An 8,341-nucleotide genomic window follows, 5' to 3' on the forward strand; every position below is an offset into this window, starting at 1 on the left:
CCCCCCCCTCAGTTGCTATACAGTCCCTACAATAACAGCACACTGAGCCCTGGCTCCCAAGGGCTGCCTCCTGACAGCTCCATCATGGCACTTGTTAACACTTCAGCAACCAACACCAGGCAGCTGTTGCCACTGGCCTCCTACCCTCCACGGGGCTTGGGGATCAACTCCCCCCAGGACTTACCATCCAAAACAAACTTTCTTCATTTTGAATTGTAGGTTCAAGACAGGGACCTACTTATCTTTTCTCTTCCTCCCAGTGTTCTTCCCCATTTTTTCAGAAAACAACTTTTGTCTTCTGCCCCTTCCTCCTTCTGCTTATGGTCAATTCCTGTTCTTGATCCTTTCTCCTCACCCCAGGATGGAGAAGGTGGTGAACCCTGGAACTGAGGAAGCAAGTTTCCGGTTCAGTCACATTAAGGGCCCTGGGGAAGAATAAAGCTCAGAGCAGGAAGGAGTAAGGAAACATTTCCTTTTTGTTTTTATTTGGTTGAAGTTTCTCATATTTGAAAACACCGAGGTATCCATGAGTTGGCCTTGTGGAGGGTATTCCCTAGATAGAGGTGAGAATGGGGAGGCAGGCTCTCAGGCACCAGGTGGGAGGTGCGCTGTTATCTGACTGGGCAGAGGTGGAGTTGCAGTGTCACCTGTAGCTCTGTAACTCTTCCAGGGCTCAGTTTCCCCTCACCCACCCTCATCTTAAGGTAGCTTCTCCCCTGTAGTGGAGATTGGACCCCAAAGTCCTACAAAGACTCTTCGTTGGTTGCCTGCTTCTTTGGCTCTGCTGCAATCTAATTGGAGGAGGGACCAGTTTCTAATATCCATCCTCTAATTTATACATGTGCATTTTCCCCTCTGGCCTTTAGATGGCCTCAGACCCAGCCACCATATGCCCCTGCAGTTTACACTTGATGGTAGTTCAGTAGGAACACTTGTTTTATGGGGGTTTTGGTTGATTTACCAGGTCTCCCACCTTTTTAATTAAATGGAATCTGAGGCATATATGAGGTCAGGGGGGCCATAGAGAAAAGTACCAGTGGCAGCCACTCAAGCCCAATATCCACAGTTCGCTTCCCCAAACTCTGATCATCACCTATATTCTTGCCAACCTAACTCTTGAGTACAGGCTTGCCTTTCCTGGAGAATTAACTGAGCAAGTGGGGAGTGGTCTCAGGATAGCACAGGCCAGGGCAGGGGAGCAAAAGAGGGATCAGGCAAAAGGAGGAGTTTTCTGTCCTTTCCCAGGTTTCACATTCAACTTGATAACCATTACCATGTCTTTGCTACTTCCCTATACATAGATATGACCTTTACTCCCACTGCATAGTCTGTTCTGCCCTGCCTCCCATCAGGCCCTCTTTCTCTTTCCCTTTGTTAGTATCTTGGATTTAGTGCCTCCATCCTTCTCTCCCCCACCCCTGGCCCCACGCAGCCACTGGTTTCACCCACGTACCACTAGGGGCTAGTACCACAGAGGCTTCCTCGTGGTGCCCTTATGTCATACCACCAGCTCCTGGAGACAGGAAATGACTAGCATCAAAGGTACCTCACAACCGTCTCACATCATCAGAGGACCTCAGTCCTTTCTAAATCTCTAGCCTCCCTTCATATCCCTCATCAGGTGTCTTAGGATGTCTGTGGGAAGCCATAAAGGCAAGAGAGTTCCTTCTTGTTCCAACCCAGAGTTTTGGGAAAGAAAGATAGGAAAGGTCACAATGACCTAGGATTGGCACCATTCTGCCCTTTATGCTTACAGACTACCTTCTGTTCCAGGGCAGCTGAGAAATCCATGAGGCTGCTATTCTGAAGGACCCAGTTCAGTTTCTTCCACTTAGGCCTCAGTTCTCTTCTTTTCCAGGGGCAGCCTTAGTTCCCATGACCCTGAAACACATATACATTTCCCCCTTTCTTTCCCAGAACCTCCTAGCCCCCAAAGCACCCAGTGCATCCTTTTTACAAGTGGAAGAACTAGGGTGGCTCGGCTCTCTTTAAGTCTCTTAGAAATGAAGTTCTTTCTCGGTGCAGCTTTCCCCATGGAGCAGGTTGCCTTGGGGCTGGGAAACCATTTTCCCAGGCTTCGTCCCACTCCCTGTAGGAACGGGATTGGCCTTAGCTTCTGGGCCTATCTGCTGCATTCCTTCTACTTCCTACCAGCTCTTCTGCCTTCCTTTGAGCTCTGTTGGGCTTGGGGATCTTAGTTTTTTATTTCCCAACTCTTCATTTTTTTCTTCTGGTCAATTATTTTTGGGGGGAGGGTGTGGTTTTTCTGTTTTTGTTTTTGCTTCTAAGAAAGTATTTGCCTTTCTTCCTCTCCCAATATAACAATCATGTAACAGAATGCAACTGCTGATTTACCGATATATTTAATGTAAGTAAAAAAGGAAAAAAAAAAAAAAAAAAGAAATCAAGAACCCACAGAACAACTACACCCCACGTACCTTGACATCACAAGCACTTAGCTAGATGTTAGGAACACAGGGATAAGCAAGACAGAATTTAAGCAAATATATGCATTATAAGTTTAAGGAAAAAGCTAGAAAATGCATATTGAACCTAATTAAAAAATTCAGAAAAGTCTTCATAGAAAAAGATATTTTTTTAAAATTACCAATCTTAAATAAATTCCTTTGGAATAAAAAGAGAAACTTCAAAACTGATTTTATGAGGCCACTATAATCCTAACACTCAAAAAAGACAAAGATATTATAAGAAAAGAAACCTGTGGTCTAAAATATCTCATGTAGATAGATGTAAAAATCATTAACGAAATATCAGTAAAGCAAATCCAGGAATATAGCAAAAGGAAAATAAATCAGGACTAAGATGGATTTATCCATATTAGCTGCATAAAGGGGGAAAATGATCTGATTATCTCTATAGATGTAAAAAAAATTTGAATACTGATTTACAGTAAAAATTCTCAGTAAACTAAAAATAAAAGTAAACTTCTTCAGCCTAATAAAAATATAACTTAATTTGAAAGACTACAAACTTTTCTGCCATGACTGGGAACAAGGCAAGGATAACTGCTCTCATCACTTCCATTTAACATTGTAATAGGGTGCAAGAAAGACAGACAGACACACACATACACACAAAAAGCACTCAATAGAGATTGCGAAGAAAGAAGTAAAACTGTCTTTACTTGTATGTAACATAATTTTTATATGTAAAATATTTTAAGGAATCTACAAAGAAACTACTGGAATAAGTGAGCTCAGTAAGGTCACAGAATACAAGAGTAATTTATAAAAAGCAATTATATTTCCATATTGCAATGAATAGTTAGCTAAAAAGAAATTTTTAAAATAGCATAATCTACAATAGTAGCACAAAACATGAATTACTTAGGGATAAATTTAATAAAATGCTTAAGATTTATACATTCAACACAATAAAGTATTGTTGAGGGAAATGCAAGAAGCCCAAATAAAAATGTATTATGTTCATGGATTGGAAGATTCAATGTTGCAAAGATGATAATTCTCCCCTAACAGATCTATAGATTCTTCACAATTTTGATCAAATTCTTACTAGGCTTTTTTTGTAGAAACTGTCAAGTTTATTCTAAGTATTATATGGAAATGCAAAGGACCTTGAATGACCAAACAACCTTGAAAAAGAAAAAGTTAAAGGGTGTACATTACCTCAGATCAATGGAACAGAATAGATAATCCAGAAATAGACATGTGAATATATGGTCAATTGATTTTTAAAATTTTTCCTTTTACAAAGGAACCAAAACAATTAAATATGAAAGGGAAAGTCTTTTCAATAAAAACTGGTTAACCATGGGGGCTAGGTGGAGGGTGGGGGGTGGTGAGGGAAGAATCTTGACTCTAACCTCAAACCACCAACAAAAAAACAATTCAAGATGAATTATAAACCTAAATATAAAAGCTAATACTTTAATGGTTTTAGAAGAAAATATAAGTAAATACTGTCACAAATTTAGGGTAGGCAAAGATTTTTTTTTAGACTGGACCCAGAAGGCATTCCTATAAAAGAAAAAAATGGCTAAAATGGACTTCTGTTCAAGAAAAGTTACCACCAGGGAAATAAATAAACAAGCCATGGATGGGAAGAAATATTTGTGATATATATATTTGGCTTGCAACAGAATATATAAAGAACTCTTACCACTCAATGCAAGAAGACAAACAATGCACTAAAAATTAGGCAAAAAATTTGAGGTATTTCACAAAGGAAGATACACAAATGGCCAATAAAGTAATAAAAAAGTGTTGAACATCATTACCTATCAGGGAAATGCAAACTAAGACTACAATGAGATACCGCTTCATACCCACTATAATGGCTAAAATGAAAAAGACTGACAATACCAATGTCAAGAAGGAACTGTAATAACTAGAATTCTCATACATTGCTGATGGGAATGTAAAATGGTGCAAACACTTTGGAAAACAGTTATCAATTGCAACATAGGTATTTACCCAAGAGAAATGAACACATATGTCCACAAAAGACTTACAGAAAAATATTCATAAGATTTATTCATAATAGACAAACACTGTATAAAACCCTAGTGTTCATTAACAGATAAAAAACAAATTATGCTCTATTCAGACAGTGGTGATACATACTACACTATGGATGAAAACTTTGCCAAAGAAGATATACAAATGACCAATATGCACTTGAAAAGATGTTCAAACATCATTAGTCATCAAGAAAGTACAAATCAAATGAGATACCATTTCATACCCAGTAGGCTGACTATAATAAAAAACACAGATAATATCAAGTGTTGGCAGGAATGTGGAGAAATTATAAACCTCATACATATGTTGGCAGCCATTTTGGAAAACAGTCTGGCAGTTCTGTTAAACACAGAATTATCATATGACTCAGCATTCTATTCCTAGGTATACATCCGAGAGAAAGGAAAACATGTTCATATAAAAATTTGTACACAAGCCGGGCTTGGTGGCTCAGCCTGTAATCCCACGCCTTTGGGAGGCTGAGGTGAGTGGATCGCCTGAGCCCACGGGTTCGAGACCTGCCTGGGCAGCGAGACCTCATCTCTACAATAAATCAAAAAATTAGCCGGGTGTGGTAGTGCGTGCCTGTAGTTCCAGCTACTTGGAAGGGTGAGGCGGAAGGATCGCTGGAGCCCAGCAGGTCGAGGCTGCGGTGGCCGGGAGCAGCCACTGCACTCCAGTCTGGGCGACAGAGTGAGACTCCATCTCAAAAAAAAAAAAAAAAAAAAAAAAATTGTACACAAACGTCCATAGCAGCATTATTCATAATAGTCAAAAAGTAGAAACAATTCAACATCTATCAACAGATGAACAAATAAACAAAATGTGGTATAATCATACAACTGGAGTATTATTTAGCCATCAAAAGCAATGAAGTACTGATAGATTACAACATGGATAAGCCTTGAAAACATTAAGTGAGAGAAACCAAACACAGAAGCTCACACATTGTATGCTTCTGTCTACATTAAATGTTCAGAATAGGCACAGCCATAGAGACAAAGATTAGATTAGTGGTTGCCTAGTGCTGGAAGTTGGTGGATGAGGAGAAATGGGGAGTTACTGCTAACGAGTATACAGCTTTTTTCTTGGGGGAGAAGAGAGTTTAATGACAATATTTTAAAATTGATTTTGGTGATGGACTCACAACTCTGTGAATATACTAAAAACACTGAATTGGATGCTTTAAATAGGTGAATTGTATGATATATGAATTATATTTCAATCAAGTTATTTTAAAAATAATTCAAAATAATCATCTATATGATCCTTTACTGTAAACTTTCTACTCATTTCCATTCTTCAATTTTCTATTGAGTTTTTAGTATTTTTTATTATTGATTTTTAGAAACTTTGTACATAAGGAAATTAGCCCTTCATCTGTGATATGAGTTGCAAATATTTTGTCCCTGTTTGTTATTAATCTTTGGTTTTTTTATAGTATTTTTTGGTCAGGCAGATTTTTTTTGCCTTTTTATGTAATGAAATATATCCATTTTTAAATTTTATGGCTTCCAGCTTTTTTGTCAGTCATACTCAGAAACATCTTCCCTCTGTGAGATAATAATGTTTTCCTGTGGTTTCCTTGAGTATGTGTTTATGTTTTCATTTTTTATGTTGAAATTTTTGATCTATCTGGAATTTATTTTCATGTAAGGTGTCGGGAAAGAACTTAACTTTACACACAAACACACACACACACACACACACACGATATATTTTAGAGATGGAGGGTCTCACTTTTTGCCCAGGCTTGCCTCAAACTCCTGGACTTAAGTGATCCTCTTGTCTCAGCCTTCCAAGTATCTCGGATTACAGATGCACACCACCGTGCCTAGGCAACTTTTTATTTTTACAATGACTATCAGTTGTGCTCACTAATTTAAATACTTCTCCTCCCCAAAGTAGATTAATATTATTAGCATTTTTGAGTCAATTTCTAGGCTTTGATTCTGGTCCACTGATTCCTTATCTATTCGTGTGCCAATAATGAATGTACTGGTGATGAAGAGCATGTGCCCTGGAGCTAGCATGTGAGTTCAAATCCAAGTTCTACCACTTATTGGCAGTGTAAGTTTAAGCAGGTTAATCCCAATGGACTGTTGTCAGAATTAAATGAATTATTATATCTAAAGTACTTGGGACAGTGCCTGGCAATTATGCTATATGTTAGCAATTATTAGTGGAATTATTACCCTTATAATAGATTCTAATGTCTGGTAGGGCTAGTATCCCATTCTTTCTTTTTTTTTTTTCAGGATATTTCTGGTTTTTCTAGTCTACTTAGTTTTTCTGTATGAGCTTTATGATCAGCTTGTCTCAACAAAATAAGCAAATAAAATTCTGAGGCTATTTTTTTACTGACATCACATTAATTTATGGATTAAAGACCACTGGCAGTTTTATGATTTTAAGTCTTCCTTTCTAAGAACATACCATACCTTTCCACATGCTCACATCTTTTTTTGGAATCTTCAGTAGTGTTTTAAAGTTCTCTTCATAAAGTTCTTGCATTCTTTTTTAAAAAATTACATTTATTTATTTATTTACTTAGAGTCGGAGTCTTACTCTGTTGCCCAGGCAGGAGTGCAGTGACATACTCACGGACCCTGGCAGCCTTGACTTTCTGGACTTGAGTAATCTTTCCACGTACCACAATACCTGGCTAATTTTTTAATTTTATTGTAGAGATGAGGTCTCACCAAGTTGCTTAGGCTGCTCTTGAACCCCTGGGCTCAGGTAATCCTCTCGCCTAGGCCTCCCAAAGTGCCCATGGTGTGAGCCACTGCCTAAATTCTTGCATCCTTGTTAGGTTTGTTCCCAGGTATTTTATCTTCTTTTGTTATATTTGTTTCTTCTTGTTTGAATATATAAAGAGTGTTTTTTTAAAAATCAATGATTGATTAGAGTATGTTTTGTCCACACACCTTGCTGAATTTTCATAACGCACATAATAGATTCCAATTTTATTATTTTGGGCTTTCCAGGTAAAAAATCATATCACCTGCAATTGCATAACTTTTCCTTTAAAATTCTTTTCTTTCTTTCTTTTTTTCTTTCTTCTTTCTTCCAATCATATCATCTACAATTGCATCATTTTTCTTTTCCTTTAAAATTCTTTCTTCCTTCCTTCCTCTCTCCCTTTCTTCCTTTCTTCTTTCATTGGAGTCTCACTTTGTCACCTAGGCTGGGGTGTAGTGGTATGATCATGGCTCACCACAGCCTCGACCTGCTGGACTCAGGTGATCCTTCCGTCTCAGCCTTCCAGATAGCTGGAACTACAGACACACACCATCTCACTCAGCTAATTTTTTAATTTATTGTAGAGACAAGGTCTTGCCAAGTTGCCCAGGCTGGTCTTGAACCCCAAGGCTCAACAATCCTCTTGCCTCTACCTCCCAAAGTGCTGGGATTACAGGTGTGAGTCACCATACCTGGCTGCCTTTTATTTCTCTTTCCTGCCTAGCACAGTAACATTGACTGGTATCTTCAGAAAAATGTAAATAATGTTAGCAAACAGTAAATAGTGAAATTGTTTTTATAGTTATATCTATAACTCCGATTTCATATTTCTTCCATCTGAAAGATGAATCAAATATTTAAAATTAATTTTTAATATTAAAATCAATATTAAATATTTAAAATTTAAAAAGAATTTCAGATATAAATAAATATATGTGATATGTAAGAAATATATATAAGTAAAGTTTTCTATTATATTTTATTTTATTTTATTTATTTATTTTTTGAGTTGGAGTCTTACTCTGTCTCCCAGACTGGAGTGCAGTGGATGCTCCTGGCCACCGCAGCCTCAACCTGCTGGGCTCCGGCGATCCTTC

The 8,341-nt window shown here is 37.9% G+C and overlaps 1 protein-coding gene across 3 annotated transcripts in view; it reads right to left on the bottom strand.

Annotated features, from left to right (window-relative positions):
* The window catches only part of CUNH11orf49 (chromosome unknown C11orf49 homolog), a 227,722-nt gene that overhangs the window by 82,033 nt on the left and 137,348 nt on the right, over positions 1-8,341 (bottom strand). The window lies entirely within an intron of this gene.

This window comes from Carlito syrichta, unplaced genomic scaffold (assembly GCF_000164805.1).
Source record: "Carlito syrichta isolate Samal-C Ts95f unplaced genomic scaffold, Tarsius_syrichta-2.0.1 Scaffold303640, whole genome shotgun sequence".
In the NCBI taxonomy this organism is placed as follows: domain Eukaryota; kingdom Metazoa; phylum Chordata; class Mammalia; order Primates; family Tarsiidae; genus Carlito; species Carlito syrichta.